Raw genomic sequence first — 16,970 nt, forward strand, 5'->3', positions numbered from 1 at the left:
CAGGTGTGGCATATCAAGATGCTCATTAAACAGCATGATTATTGCACAGGTGTGCCTTAGGCTGGCCACAATAAAAGGCCAATCTAACTGTAATTATAAGCCAAGGTATTATAAGCCATTGGCATACTTATGTCCTCCTTTGTGTGAATCGTGTGTTCATCTATTCATTACTAGAATGTTGCTAGGCCCAGTGCGGACAGCCAAGCTTCTGCCGCAGGGTCATATGAAGCGGAGCTAGGAAGACAACATTGAGAGAGACACTGACACATATGAGAAAGACACACTGACACATATGATAGAGACACACTGACAGTTATGAGACACACCGACACATATGAGACAAACTGACACATGAGACACACTGACACAAATGAGACACACTGACACATGAGAGAGACACACTGACACATGAGAGAGACACACTGACAGTTATGAGACAAACTGACACATATGATAGAGACACACTGACAGTTATGAGACACACTGACACATGAGAGAGACACACTGACACATATGAGAGAGACACACTGACACATATGAGAGAGACACACTGACACATATGATAGAGACACACTGACACATATGAGACACACTGACAGTTATGAAACACACTGACACATATGAGACACACTGACACACATGAGAGAGACACACTGACACATGAGAGAGACACACTGACACATATGAGAGAGACACACTGACACATGAGAGAGACACACTGACACATATGAGAGAGACACTGACACATATGAGAGAGACACACTGACAGTTATGAGACACACTGACACATGAGAGAGACACACTGACACATGAGAGAGACACACTGACACATGAGACACACTGACACATATGAGACACACTGACACATGAGAGAGACACACTGACACATGAGAGAGACACAATGACACATGAGAGAGACACACTGACAGTTATGAGACACACTGACACATATGAGACACACTGACACATGAGAGAGACACACTGACACATATGAGACACACTGACACATGAGAGAGACACACTGACACATGAGAGAGACACACTGACACATATGAGAGAGACACACTGACACATATGAGACACACTGACACATGAGAGAGAGACACACTGACACATATTAGACACACTGACACATGAGAGAGACACACTGACACATATGAGACACACTGACACATGAGAGAGACACACTGACAGATATGAGAGAGACACACTGACAGATATGAGAGAGACACACTGACACATATGAGACACACTGACACATGAGGGACAAACTGACAGATATGAGACACACTGACACAGAAGAGAAACTCACTGACACATATGAGAGAGACACACTGACACAAATTTCAGTCAGGTTTCCGACCTCACCACTGTACTGAAACGGCCCTGATTAAAGTTTTAAATGATATAAGGCTGAATACTGATTCTGATAAAATAACAGTTCTGGGTCTATTAGATCTCAGTGCAGCATTTGACACTGTAGATCATGGAACACTTATAGATAGGCTGGAAAATTGGGTAGGACTCTCCGGGACAGTCCTTAATTGGTTCAGATCTTATCTAGATGGCCGGAGTTACTTTGTCACCATTGGTCATCATGAATCTGATAGGGTGGTGATGACATGCAGAGTTCCACAGGGATCAGTTCTCAGACCACTTCAGTGACATGACATGCGGATGAACCAAAATTGTCCAAAATATAATTAAACCAAGATAGAGATAATGAGATTGTCTTTGGCAACAAAAATAGTAAAAAAAGTATTAGTAAAGAACTGGATTCTTTGGCCCTTGAAACTGGGGAACAAGTACGTAATCTTGGTGTTCTGATAGACTCAAACCTCACACTTAACAGTCATAACAAAGCGGTCACCAAAACAGCATTTTATCATCTAAAAATATAGCCAGAATCAAAGGCTTGGTGTCCCAAAAAGACCAAGAGAAGCTCATCCATGCTTTTATCTCTAGTAGGGTTGACTACTGTAATGGCATCTTAACTGGACTCCCAAAAAAGACTGTAAAACAACTGCAACTCATTCAGAATGCTGCTGCTAGAATGTTAACCAGGACCAAGAGAACAGAGCACATCACTCTGGTTCTTAAATCTTTGCACTGGCTTCCAGTCAGTTACAGAATAGATTTCAAAGTGGTGCTTTCAGTTTATAAATCTCTGAATGGTTTAGGACCCGAATACATTTCTGATGTTTGCAGAATATAAACCGAGCAGGGCTCTTAGATCCATGAACACAGGCCAGCTAGTAGAGCCCAGAGTCCAAACTAAACATGGAGAAGCTGCGTTTAGCACTTATTCTGTACACAACTGGAATAAACTACCAGAAGATCTTAGACGGGCACTTAAACGTAACCACAATGTTTTGCTATCTTTTACCAATCATAATGCAAGTGTTACGGCCCCTGTTCAAAATCCCTGTAGTGTTCTGTGTATGTGTCTTCTCAGTACAGGTGACAATATTCTTCAATCAAGCTCATCAATGACTCCGCCTACCCCGTTACCCGGTTCAGCTGTTTCCACTCACCATCTGTCCTATCATGCATTTCTGAGCAGTATATGTACTTCTGGTTTTTGGTCATTCTCTCTCTCACTCTCCATGCGTAAGGTTGTGTATGTGGTTTCTGGTTTGTTGTTAGGATAGTTGTGGGTGTAGTTAAGTGAATTTTGCGTGGTTTGGAGTGAGAGCTGTGTGTGTGGTTGAATTGTTTGAGGTTGTTTGTGGTTGAACTTTTGTTTGTACAACTGGTACGTTGTCTAACACTGTTATTTCCTCTTGTTTCTACAGGGAGTGAGGAGTAGTTTAGCCCTGCTCCGGAGTCTACATCCCTGCACGTAGGGTAACTCCCCTGTCTAGGCACACTAGTTACACCTGGCTGGGCCACCTACTGTAAGTTTGGGTAGGGCGCCCTGACAGTGTGCCAGATTAGCTTCTGTGTTTTGGGTGGGAGTTAGGACAGGTAAGGGGGTGGGAGGCTGTTTGTTTCTTTCTTTGATTTGGTACCGCCAGTTCTCCTCATCTCCCTGATATTATTACCGTGGCTAAATAAAAGCCTGCTTTGTACGGTACTTCTGTGTGTTGTGTCCTTACTCGCACTACGACCCCATACCCTTTTGCTGGCTGCAGGGCGTCCTTGTGCAGTGGCGTGGCTCCCACTCCCCTCCTGGGGAGGACAGAACGTAACAAGTGGGGGCTCGTCCGGGATCTGCGCCCGCTGCTCGGGCGTACCTGTGGTCAGCGACTGTGGTGTGGTGTACGAGTGTGAGTAGGGACTAGTTCTGGCTTTGGTGTTTTGTATACGCGTTCCTAGTTGTCTAGTGTCTTTGATTTGTTACCAGTGTTTCCCTGTTAGTGCTGTAGTGGTGTGTTCTCGGTGCCGTGTAAGATGGCGTCTGTGGCGGTGGACCTTTTTATTGCGGACCCTACTCTTGAGGGTTTGTCACGGCTCACTAAAACAGACTTGTTAGCGGTAGCAGCTCACTATAACATCCCAGTCTCCAAGCACTCACTCAAGGCAGAAATAGTTGCAGTCATTTCACTGCATTTATTGTCTCAAGGTGTAGTTCCCTCACAGGATGAGGATGAGGAAGAGGAGGTCGAGGAGGAAGAGGTTGAGGAGCAAGTGGCAGCTGAGGAAGCTGGGGAAGGGCATGAGGTGCTGACAAGTCTCTCGCCTGCACGGCCGGAGGGCGGTGTGGGGGTGGCGACTCGGGCGCCTTTGACCCTACCCAAGTTCGAGCCATCTCCTTTTGAGCCTGAGGGCTCGGGGGAGACCGCTAGACTTAAGCTTCGGCTGGCCCGCCTTGAAGCTGACCTAAGAGACAAAACAGAGAAACAAAATCAGGATTATGACTTAGCACTGAGAAAGTTAGATATCCAGAAGCTGGAAGTGGAGACCAGCAGAGAAATCAGAAGGATGGAACTGCAAGCAGAAACGGAGACTAAAATACAGATACGGCAGCTTGAGCTGGCTGCTGGAGTAGCTCCCTCCTCACCAGTGGGTAGAGAGGGGCCTTTTGATGTTGGGAGAAACATAGCTGTCGTTCCTCCATTCAGAGAAGCAGAAGTGGATTCCTACTTCTCCGCTTTTGAGAGAGTAGCAGGGGCTCTTCGCTGGCCTAAGGAGGTCTGGCCTTTGCTGCTCCAGTGTAGGCTGACAGGGAAGGCACAGGAGGTGGTGGCGTCTCTGTTCCTGGAAGAGAGCGGGGATTACGAGGTGGTGAAAGCTGCTGTGTTGAGGGCGTATGAGCTGGTGCCGGAGGCGTATAGGCAGCGCTTCCGTCACTATAAAAAAGGCACTGGCAAAACATTTATGGAGTTTGCTAGGGAGAAAGAGACCCTGTTTGATCGCTGGTGTGCAGCTAGTAAAGTCTCCACCTACGCTGCCATTAGAGAAATGATACTGCTAGAAGACTTCAAAAACCACCTGCCAGATAGGATCGTAGTACACCTAAATGAACAGAAAGTAGCCACATTAAAACAAGCAGCTGTAATGGCTGATGAATATGCTCTGACACACAAAACAGTGTTTGGCCCACCTAATCCAGAGACCAGGTCTCGTATGTCACAGGTGTCCAGGACCCCTCGTGGTTCCGCAGGTTCCTCTGCCCCGTCTCTTAATAGGACTGAGAGGGATTGTTTCTATTGTCATCGCCCAGGTCACCTGATAGCCGAGTGTCCAGTGCTAAAGGCTAAGTCCAAAACTCCTCCGTCTCCACCTAAGAGCGTTGGTTTTGTGTGCTCAAAAGAGCCCGATGCTGTGTACAGCCCTTTTATTACTGAGGGTTGGGTTTCCCTGAATGGGGAAAGAACAAGCCAACAACCAATAACTGTGTTACGTGATACAGGGGCAGCTCAGTCTGTCATGGTGTCTACAGTGTTGCCTTGGTCTGAGAAGTCTTATTGTGGGTCACATGTGTTATTGTCAGGGGTTGAAATGGGTACAATATCAGTGCCATTGCACTGGGTGTACCTGTCGTCGTCTGTTGTGTCTGGCCGGTTCCGTGTAGGGGTGGTCCAAAAGTTGCCAGTTGACAGGGTGTCATTTTTGTTGGGCAACGACATAGCTGGGGGCAAGGTCGTCCCAGTTCTGGAGGTTTTAGAGAAACCCGATCCCACCTATACTGAGCCAGAGACAAACAAATCAGTGTTCCCTGCATGTGTTGTGACCCGCGCACAGGCAAAGAAAATGGATGATGTGTTGGATGTATCGTCATTGTACGAACCTGTTAGAGTCCCGGTTCAGTTGCCGAAAGGAGAGCAGTCTCCTCCACCCACACTTGAGAGTAAACCTAAGGGAAGTGAGTTAGAGTTAAGTGGCTTAGTGGACACTATCACAGCGTCCAAAGTAATTACGTGTCAACAAAACGACAAGAGCCTTCAAAAGTGTTTTGATGCGGTAGGCAAAAGTACTAGTAGTGGGTCCAATGCCGCGTACGGTTTAGAGAACGGACTGTTGCTAAGGAAATGGACTGCTAGCAATACTGATAGTGACAGTGAATGTGTTTACCAGGTTGTTTTGCCCACACCGTTCCGTCAGCAGGTGTTGTCACTGGCTCACGATTATACGTGGGCAGGGCACCTGGGCATCAGAAAAACATACGACCGTGTCCTCAGGCACTTCTTCTGGCCTGGTCTGAAGTCGGATGTGATTAAGCATTGCAATGCATGCAAGACGTCAGCTAGCAGGAAAGCCTAACCAGAGGGTTCCCCGTGCGCCGCTACATCCCATACCGGTGGTGGGGGAACCGTTTGACAGGATAATCATAGACTGTGTTGGCCCGCTCCCAAAAACTAGAGCAGGAAACCAGTTTCTGCTGACTATCATGTGTTGTGCAACCAGGTACCCAGAGGCTATCCCTCTCCGAAAGATAACAGCAAAAGCAGTGATTAAAGTACTCATTAAGTTCTTTACCACGTTCGGATTGCCTAGGGTGTTACAGTCGGACCAGGGGTCCAATTTCACATCCTCTTTGTTTGCGTCAGTGTTGAGGTCCTTGTCAATAACACACCAGAAGTCCAGTGCCTACCACCCTGAAAGTCAGGGAGCCTTAGAGAGATGGCACCAAACGCTGAAAGGCATGTTAAAGAAATATTGTTTGTCTACACAGTCAGACTGGGACGAGGGGGTTCCGTTTGTACTGTTTGCCATTAGGGAAGCAACTCAGGAATCCCTGGGGTTCAGCCCTAACGACCTCATATTCGGCCATACAGTGCGAGGACCATTACATGTGTTAAAGGAACAAATGCTGAGTTCAACGCAGAGTACAGTGAGTAATGTATTGGACTATGTGACCAAGACCCGTGAAAGGTTGCATAAAGCATGTGAACTAGCTAGGGAGTCTCTTTCCAGCACCCAGAACAGGATGAAAATAAGGTATGACAAAAAGGCTGTGAAACGTGTGTTTGTCCCTGGAGATCAGGTACTAGTGTTGTTACCGGTGCCAGGTTCGTCTTTATCAGCTCGTTATTGTGGTCCATACACTGTGGAAAAATGCATAAGTGAAACAAATTACATCGTAAGAACCCCTGAGAGGAGGCGGCCTCACCGCTTATGCCATGTTAATATGCTCAAAGAATACCGCACCGTAAATATTAACAAACCTGTTAGCCCAACAAAGTCCAGCCCATGTGGTGTTCCAGGTCCGGTAGCTGGGATGCTGGTGGCAGAGGTCTGCCCTGAGGATGACATGGAGGACGGTTTAAAAGAACAGTCTGGTATAAGTATCAGTGAAAGGTTAAACAATTCAGAAATGAAGAAAGTGTTGCCGTCTATAATGGTGCATTTAGACAACAAGAAACAGGAAGAACTCATTCACCTTATTCATTCGTTTCCCAGTCTCTTTCAGGACGTTCCCAGTCGCACAACGGTGTTGGAGCATGACATTGACGTAGGAAATGCGTCGCCCATCAGAATGCACCCCTACCGTGTCAACGCCCGAAAAAGAGAGGTAATGAGGAAGGAAACTGAGTATCTAACTAAAAACAACATGGCTATACCTAGCCATAGTCCGTGGAGCTCTCCCTGTATTTTGGTACCCAAACCAGACGGTACATCTAGGTTGTGTACGGATTATAGGCGAGTAAATGCTATTACCGTACCTGATTCATATCCTATGCCCAGAATTGACGATTGCGTTGACACCATTGGTTCAGCGGTTTATGTCAGCAAATTAGATAAGCTGAAGGGATATTGGCAGGTGCCGTTGTCCGCCCGCGCTTCTGATATTTCCGCCTTTGTAACGCCAGACGATTTCCTGCAGTATACCGTAATGGCGTTTGGAATGCGCAATGCCCCAGCCACCTTCCAGCGCTTAGTCAACATGGTGTTAGCAGATGTGCCCAAATGTACGGCCTACTTAGATGACATCGTGGTACACTCTTCGTCGTGGGAAGAGCATGTAGCCACGTTAGCGGATGTGTTCCGTCGCTTAGCAGCAGCCTCCCTAACGCTGAATTTAGCGAAATGTGATTTCGGCAAGGCAACAGTGACCTACTTAGGGAAGGAAGTAGGTAGGGGCGAGGTACGTCCCATAGCTAGGAAAGTGGAAGCTATCGTTTCATACCCTGTGCCAACCACCAGACGCCAGCTGCGGCGATTTGTTGGTATGGTTGGTTATTACCGTACATTCTGTAAGAATTTCTCTACCGTAATAGCTCCTCTCACCTCATTACTGAGCCCGAAGGTACAGTTTACGTGGTCTGCAGAGTGTCAACAGGCGTTTGAGTCAGCTAAGGCTCTTCTCTGTTCCTCCCCGGTTTTAGCAGCACCCGATCCCAGCAAGCCGTTCAAGCTGGAAGTTGATGCCAGTAGTATGGGTGCAGGGGCAGTTCTGATACAGGAGGATGATGAAGGGATCGATAGGCCCGTTTGTTTCTATTCTAAGAAATTCACACCCTGTCAGACACGTTATTCTACAGTCGAGCAAGAGACGTTGGCACTACTGTTAGCGTTACAATTCTTTGAAGTGTATGTTGGGTCTAGTGCCTTACCTGTGGTTGTTTACACCGATCATAATCCTCTAGTTTTCCTCAGCAGGATGTACAACAGCAACAGGCGTTTGATGCGGTGGGCGTTGATTGTGCAGGGATACAACCTAACTATCCACCAGATTAAGGGTTCCAACAACGTTGTTGCTGACGCGCTCTCGCGAGTCTGGTGAGACTTCCGCTGCCGGAGTGATTGTTTACAGGGAACGTTGTGTACAGATGGGTGACACGAACTATTCGTTGTGTCTTTTTGTGGTGGGCGTGTTACGTCCCCTGTTCAAAATCCCTGTAGTGTTCTGTGTATGTGTCTTCTCAGTACAGGTGACAATATTCTTCAATCAAGCTCATCAATGACTCCGCCTACCCCGTTACCCGGTTCAGCTGTTTCCACTCACCATCTGTCCCATCATGCATTTCTGAGCAGTATATGTACTTCTGGTTTTTGGTCATTCTCTCTCTCACTCTCCATGCGTAAGGTTGTGTATGTGGTTTCTGGTTTGTTGTTAGGATAGTTGTGGGTGTAGTTAAGTGAATTTTGCATGGTTTGGAGTGAGAGCTGTGTGTGTGGTTGAATTGTTTGAGGTTGTTTGTGGTTGAACTTTTGTTTGTACAACTGGTACGTTGTCTAACACTGTTATTTCCTCTTGTTTCTACAGGGAGTGAGGAGTAGTTTAGCCCTGCTCCGGAGTCTACATCCCTGCACGTAGGGTAACTCCCCTGTCTAGGCACACTAGTTACACCTGGCTGGGCCACCTACTGTAAGTTTGGGTAGGGCGCCCTGACAGTGTGCCAGATTAGCTTCTGTGTTTTGGGTGGGAGTTAGGACAGGTAAGGGGGTGGGAGGCTGTTTGTTTCTTTCTTTGATTTGGTACCGCCAGTTCTCCTCATCTCCCTGATATTATTACCGTGGCTAAATAAAAGCCTGCTTTGTACGGTACTTCTGTGTGTTGTGTCCTTACTCGCACTACGACCCCATACCCTTTTGCTGGCTGCAGGGCGTCCTTGTGCAGTGGCGTGGCTCCCACTCCCCTCCTGGGGAGGACAGAACGTAACACAAGTTATTGTGCTGCTGTTTAGACATCTCACAAAAGGACGGACGAGTTTATCCAAGTGCTGGAGCGGATGACCGGCCGCCGCCGCCCGAGCCCGCGGATGACCGGCCGCTGACGCCCGAGCCCGCGGATGACCGGCCGCCGACGCTGCCCGAGCCCGCAGTTGACCGGCCGCCGGCGCCCGAGCCCGCGGATGACTGGCCGCCGCCGCTCGCAGCGCCTTCTCCTGCCCAGGTGCCGCCGCCTCGTCTCGCGGCGCCTTCACCTGCCCAGGAGCCGCTGCCTCAACCAGCGGCGCCCTCACCTGCCCAGGAGCCACCACATTGTCCCGCGGCGCACTCTCCTGCCCGGCAGCCGCCGCCTCGTCCCGCGGCGCCCTCGCCTGTCCCGGCCTTAGCGGCGCCCCCTCCGGTCCTGGCCGCTCCACCAGCTCTCCCGGACCCTCCGCCGGCTCTCCCTGGCCCTCCGCCGGCTCTCCCTGACCCTCCGCCAGCTCTCCCTGTCCCTCCGCCGGCTTCCCCGTCTTCGGCTCCTTCGCTGGCTCTCCCATAGGGTTCTGACCCTCCGCTGGCTCCCCCGGCCCATGCTCCTCCGCCGGCTCTTCCGTCGGCTCCTGACCCTCCACCAGTTTCCCCGTCTCCTGCTCCTCCGCCGGCTGCTTGGTTTCTTTTTTGCTTCATTAAAACATGGATTACTGGGACGACCTCGACTCTGCGCCTGTGTTTCTCTACTGCCAAAACCTCATCCGTGACAAAATGTTTGCTTTACCTCTATAGCGCTTTTATTTCTCAGCACGCAAATCCATGCGTATTTGCTTAATACATCTATGCATGTTAACATAAATTTCATGTTATCGTTTTCCACACTGTAAGCACTCATGTCAACCAAATCCAGCTGGAATTGTGAATTTATATCATGAACAATAACTCTATTTCTTTTAAAATGTATAGCTACAGGCCTGTGTAGCGTGTATGTATCCTGGGTGAGCAGCCAGTCATCGGCCTCACCATTTTTGAGAATCTCCCCGGTTTTTTCCAAGTATGCTCTTTTCAAACCCTCTCTACCCAACTAAGCACCAGGGTTTGCCGGGTCGTAGTAAATACTTTTCATAACCTGTTCAGACATCGTAGAGTGTTCGAGCAATAATGTGATCTTTAAAATTTTTGGTGCAAGTTATTTGTCCATTTTGTGATAACTCTTGTTAGCATTTGAAAGGTATGACAGGTTAAGAGGACCTAGTTGATCACCAACCCTGTCAATCCAATGGTAGTTTCTTGTTGGGTATGCCGTTGGAATCGAGCTGTCTGGGTCAGGGGTTCCGTAGAAGGCTTCAGCGTTGATATCCCAGGCGTCACACAGCCAGTCCTCAGCCTTGGGTTCTTCAATCACCGCTTGGTTGTAATCTTGAGACATTTTTCGTAAATTCTTCCGACTGCTTGATTGTCACCGGCGGTCTGTCGGTATTTATGCTGTGCTGATGAAGGTGTTGGCTTAAGGCGGGGCTTCGGGGTCTTAGGTCAGTCTATCAGTCCGCAGTCACAAACTAACACGCTGATATTTTCCGGAAATAACTCCAATCTGACAGAGTCATACTCTTTCAGCCCCTCGACAACTTTAAACAGTACATCTACTGTATTATGTGGGCCTTGTTTTGGCCCCAAATAAAACACTTTTCGAAAGGTGACCCATAAACTGGCATTAAACATTTAATCAGTCACACCAGCCTTAAACACTTGGCCTTCGGGTAATTCATAAAATGCAACCTCCGGTAGCTCTGGGTTGAAGATGTATCCCCCAATCCGACCATTGTCCAATTTCCACTCCTGTGTCAACATATCCTGGTGTAGTTGATGGATTCGGGTTAAACTCTGCATCGGTTTCTTTGGGGCTGGCATGTTGACTGCATCTCTGCGGTCCATTTGCAATTTCTTACCAAATCGCTGAGCTGCGTTTAAGCTGTTAGCTTTCACCGGTGTTTCACCCAAAACATTGATTGCAGCACAATCCTCCATGTTTTGTAATGTGTAGGTAAGTTCGCTCAGGCAAGACTGAATGACCATCACCAATGTCTGCGTGGTTTAAATACACATACCACGCCAGTCAACCCATAGAACATGAAAGGTTAACAACCACCGTTTGTATGCCAGCTGTTGCACCACAAGATAAAACACTAGGGTTTATATTTGTCGAACACCATTTGCTGTACACCAAACACCTTACCGCTGACACAACACTTATTTACTGCCTGGGAATTTAACATTCCGGAACCCTAAGACCAATTTGTTAATCATCAAACATAACCCACCTGTTATAACACTAGTCTGGTTTGCTCATCAGACGTTGTAAAACATCAAACACTGACACATCAATGTAATCATAAATCACCGGACATGCATACGTCACTCCTGAAGTCCCGCCCTAACACACGTCATACAGGAAGTCCCACCCTAACATACATCATACAGGAAGTCCCACCCTAACATACGTCATAACGAAAGACCCACCCTACAAACCGGATGTCCCGCCCACCTGTCACATCAATATGGAAGTCCCGCCCCCCAGGGCCATAAATCACCATTCTGACACAATATACCCTATACTAACTACTAACATACTGTTGAATGACAGTGACAGCAGACAAAATGCATAGAAAGACAGCACATAACAGTGGTATAACAGACTCAGATGAACAGCAATAGTTATTTTACATATTGTTACTGTATGTGTGCATTTGTTATAAACATGTGCTCTTTAAAAAACTGTGAGTATCATCTACCAGTCACTTATAGATTAAAGGTTTAAATAACTGTATTGCTTATATATTATTTTAGTAGCAATACCATCTGTACACAAATGTAAGTTCAACCTTGGTTTCATCAGACCATAACACATTTTCCCACATGCTTTTGGGGGACTTGATGTTTGTTTTCGCAAACTTCAGTCAGACTTGGATGTTTTTCTTTGTAAGAAAAAGCTATTGTCTTACTACCCTACCCCATAGCCCTTTCATATCAAGATTACTGGAGATTGTTCTCACATGTTGCACACAGCCAGTACTTGCCAGAAACTCCTGCAGTTCCTTTAATGTTGCTGTAGGCCTCTTGGAAGCCTCCCTGACCAGTTTTCTTCTCGTCTTTTCATAACTTTTGGGACTTTATGATGACTGTCTTCACTGTGATCCATGGTATATCTAATGCTTTGGAAATTATTTTGTACCATTCTCCTGACTGATATCTTTCAACAACCCTAACCTTTTGATGCTTTGGAAGCTCTCTGCAGACCATGGCTTTTGCTCTGAGATGCAACTAATAACATGTCAGAGTCACTTTAAATGATGGCAGGTGTATAATGACTTTTATTTAACATGAGTTTGAATGTGATTGGTTCATTCTGAACACTGCCACATCCCCAGTTATAAGACGGTGTGCACACTTATGCAACTAGGTGATTGTAAGGTTTTTATTCTTTATTTTTCCCCTTCGAAGATTTCAGTTTGTTTTTCAATTGACTTTTTCACATTATAGGTCACATTAAAAGTGGAAAAGGTTCTGACATGACATTTATCTTTGTCCTGTTTTTTCTTTGTAGATGGCCCATTGCTCTGGGCTGGCACTAACAAGTGTGCAAAGGCAATTGATGCAGCCAAAATATATTGACTCTGCTGCATGCACACCTACAACATTTAAGGTGTGGGAGGCACAAGGTGAAGATTTAGCCAGATGATTTTCCTTTAAAATTTGGGCTTGTCTGAATTTCCCTGACATGTTTGCCCTGTTGTCATATCCCTGCCCTCTGCAATCTCTGATGTCTATCCTCGCAGCACCACTGATCCCACCATTCTATTTATAATAGTACCAAAGAGACATTTTTTTTAAATAATTCAACACATCACTACTAGAAGTGGTTGGCAGGTGTTGTCTTAAGATTGCTAAAGTATATTATTATTGAGTTAAACAGCTACATACAGCTTTTAAATGTTCCTCATAATAAAACATTCCACAGTAAAGTCAGACAACTCTTACTTTTCTCCAGTGTGTCAGCAAGAGCCTTCTGGTTCTTGTTCCTCAGGACATGCAGTGTGATCTTCAGAACCCCCTCTTTGGCACTGCTCTCCTGCTTCTCATCTTCAGGGTCCACACCTTCCTCATCCTCCCACGGACTCTCAAAGCCTTCTGGGAGATCTGAACTCAGCATTGTCTTAAACCTCTTCAACTCTTTCTTCACAAATGTCATGATATTCTGTTCAAGTAACTGAAAGAGGCAGATTGAAAAAAGTTCACAGTAGACTGAATTTAAGTTAACTAAATATCAGAACAATATTTACAAATTCATGAATGATTGACTATACTTGAAGTAAACAGAAGCAAATGTACATAAGTCCACATACACTGAATATAGAGGACAGGTCTGTTTGATGACTCTGGACAGATTGACCACTGCGAATCTCAGACTCTGATCTCTCCTGTTGATCTCTGTGGACAAAACATGGCATTACATTTACACTACCAGAGTTTGTGCAGACCAACACAGTTTTTTGCTTCCAATTTCTGGAAAAACTACTATTTTACTAATTATAACTTTAATCTAAAACTGAACCCTAAAGAAAGAAAGTGATAAAAGAAAATAGGAGGATGAAGGGATAAATGTGAAAGTAGAAAAATAGAAATTTGAAAATGGATGAAAAAAGGAGGAATTGAGGTATAGTAACCATAAATGCAATAATTATTGATACTACTCATAATACAACGTTGACCATTGTAGCTCTGCAAAACAATTAAATAAAAGCATGTAGAGGTCTGACATTTTTATCATAGGTACATTTCAACAAAAATCCAGAAAATAACATTGTATGATTTTTAAATAATTAATTAGCATTTTATTGCATGTATTTGATCACTTAGCAACCAGTAAGAATTCCGGCTCTCATAGTTTTTCTTAAAGAAGCCCTCCTGTTCTCCACTCATTACCTGTATTAACTGCACCTGTTTGAACTCGTTACCTGTGTAAAAGACACCTGTCCACACACTCAATCAAATAGACTCCAACCTCTCTACAATGGCCAAGACCAGAGAGCTGTGTATGGACATCAGGGATACAATTGTAGACCTGCACAAGGCTGGGATGGGCTACAGGACAATAGGCAAGCAGCTTGGTGAGAAGGCAACAACTGTTGGCTCAATTATTAGAAAATGGAAGAAGTTCAAGATGACGGTCAATAATTCTGACCCTACTAGGACGTTTTTCCTAGCCACTGTGCAACTCCTGTTTCTTGTTCTTTGAGGTTTCAGTCTAGGTATCTATAAAAGCACTTTATAAAATACATTTGATTGATACATTTGTACTAACTGTCATGGTTGAGAGGCAGGACATGAGGCGCAGAGCTATAGAACATATTTTTAATTTATTTCTTGTCAACACAATACAACAAAAGGAGAGTCACACTGTAAACTGAAGGGCAACAAACACAAAGCTAACTCCAAGCAATGACCAAAAAACTGAGGGTCACCTAAATAGGGTCACCAATTAGAGACAACAAGGTGCAGCTGTCTCAAACCAGCAAACTTTGTTCACCTAGACTGCAATATTTGCCCATTCTTCCTTGAATTGTTCAAGCTCAGTCAACTTGCATGGTGACCGCTTATGGACCACACTGTTCAAATCATTCCAAAGATTCTTGATGGGGTTTATGTCAGGCTCTGTCCAAGCCAATCAAGAACATTCACCTCTTGTCCTTCAGCCACTGTATGGTTGTTTGGCAGTGTATTTTGGGTTATTGTCATGTTGAAAGGTGAACAACCTTCCCATTTTCAACTTCCTGGCAGAGGGTTGCAGGTTCTGCTCAAGAATCTATCAGTATACAGTACTAGACTGTCGATTTCCCCTGATATCCCTGAAGTGCCCTTGTCCCTGCTAAAGAGAAACAACCCCCAACAGGATGCTGCCCCCGCCGTGCACTACTGCAGGCATGGTGGTCTTTGGGTGGAAAGATGTATTGGGTTTTCACCAGACATATCGCTTTGCGTTCAGGCCAAAAAGTTCTCATTTGAACACAGCATATTTTGCCACGTGGCCTCGGAATCTACAAACATGTTTTTTTTCATGTCACCCTCCAGTAGAGGCCAGATTTCAGCCATGTGATATCGTGGTCACATACACATTGACCAGTCTCTGCCATAAAGGCCAGAAGGACCTTCAAAGTTGCCATTGGCTTCTTCTGAGCCTCTCTGATCAGTCTCCTTGTGGCCCGGTCATCCAGTTTGGAGGGACGGCCTGATCTACCTAAGGTCTGAGTGGTGCCAAACGTCTTCCACTTAAGAATGGTCTTAACTGTTCACCAAGGGATAGAAAAAGCCTTCTATATCCGTCCACTGATATGTGCCTTTCCAACTTCATCTTGTAGGTCTTTTGAAAGTACCTTTCTGCCCATAGTGGATTCTTTGCTTTGAATTGCAGTACTAACCAGCAGAGTCCTATACAAAACAATTGCTTTTATTCTAGTCTATTATATTCACTACAATTGATCACAGATGGAAGCCAATTAGGTTTATCTGTAATCTGGAAGGTGGTTGGTTATACCTTGGTTTATACTAGGTTATACTAAGTTTATCCAAATGGGGTATTTAACCTTTTCATGCGTGAGTTTCAAATATTCCTTACCGACCCCCCAGCGTTTTTTTGCACGTGACTTCAGTACTCACTACAGCATTTGAACTCACTCCAGCATTTGAATAGTCACCTTGCCAGGTAAGGAACACTAAATACATTGCATTGTAAGCTTCTCTCGTTGACTCGAATTCTAAGAGCTGGAAAAGTTGGTTGATGTATAACTGTAGCTAGCTAGAAAACGTCAGCTAACTGCTAGCTAACAAAGCGTGACCAGTAATGCAGTGCAGTGAAAATGAATAAACTATATAAAAAGCATACACCGGGTAACGTAACTTCTAGAAGGTTTTTACAATGGTTTTGATCGGTAGTAGTCGCTAATATAATTAGTTTTTGTGTATTAGTGTTGGCTGTCTGTTGGTAAGTAAGTAACACTTCTTGTCCTGATTTGAATGCTTTCTACCTGGTTAATATCATAGTGGTCTTGAAACAATTACAATCAGGAAAGTTATAAACACTGTTTGAGCTAAATGTGAGCAATGGCTGGTCAGACCAGCGCGGTCTGACCAGCCATTGTTATGTTACTTGTAGCTAGGCATGCTAATGGTGCGTTCTAAGCTTCAGGTACCACTGTAGCTTGATCACACTTGTGTGATCGTACGCGTCAAACGGTTAAGTGTTTTAATTATAATCATTTTCAGATTTTTTTATTTTAATTTTAATTGCACTTGGATATTGTGGGTTACTGTGTGTAAATAAAGACAGAGAGTCTGATTTTATGTATTTTAATTTCAGGTTGTAAGGTTTCAACATTTGTTTATTTTAAAAGGGGATGGTGACTTTCTATACCCGCTGTATATGATGGGATGTATAAGACATAACATGTAAATATTTATTACAGGAACTAATGGGGATCCAAATAAGAGATAGTGTTGTTTACTCACTGATCAAGACCCACAAGTTCTTACCTTTGTTCAGCAGAAAAGACTCTCTCCTTGAACTTTATACATTTTCCCATTGACCAGTCATTCTTCATGGATACACAGATGGGTACAGGGGAGGTTTGACTCTTCTGATAGATAACACTTCAAAACAACAGAGACCGGAAGTTGACATACACTTAGGTTGGAGTCATTAAAACTAATTGTTCAAGTACTCCACAGATTTCATGTTAACGAACTGTAGTTGTAGCAAGTCAGTTAGGACATCTGCTTTATGCATGACACAAATAATTTTTAAAACAGTTGCCAACAGAAAGGCTTTTTAAAATGAGTTTAATGTACTTGGTCTAGGTCTATGTAAACTTCTGACTTCAACT

At 45.1% G+C, this 16,970-nt stretch overlaps 1 long non-coding RNA gene and 1 pseudogene across 1 annotated transcript; both read right to left on the reverse strand.

Annotated features, from left to right (window-relative positions):
• Window positions 1–16,715, reverse strand: part of LOC114834060 — a 202,607-nt pseudogene extending 185,892 nt beyond the window's left edge.
• LOC117595308 lies at window positions 3,409–7,758 on the reverse strand. Its single transcript, XR_004576509.1, has 10 exons — window positions 7,675–7,758; window positions 6,827–6,930; window positions 6,612–6,686; window positions 6,447–6,491; window positions 5,518–5,643; window positions 5,234–5,299; window positions 4,981–5,126; window positions 4,390–4,803; window positions 4,004–4,200; window positions 3,409–3,822 (listed from the first exon to the last, which is right to left on the reverse strand). It is a non-coding gene; the product is annotated as an uncharacterized LOC117595308 (long non-coding RNA).
• Window positions 16,716–16,970: the final 255 nt, after the last annotated feature.

This window comes from Esox lucius, chromosome 11 (genome assembly GCF_011004845.1).
Source record: "Esox lucius isolate fEsoLuc1 chromosome 11, fEsoLuc1.pri, whole genome shotgun sequence".
Lineage (NCBI taxonomy): Eukaryota > Metazoa > Chordata > Actinopteri > Esociformes > Esocidae > Esox > Esox lucius.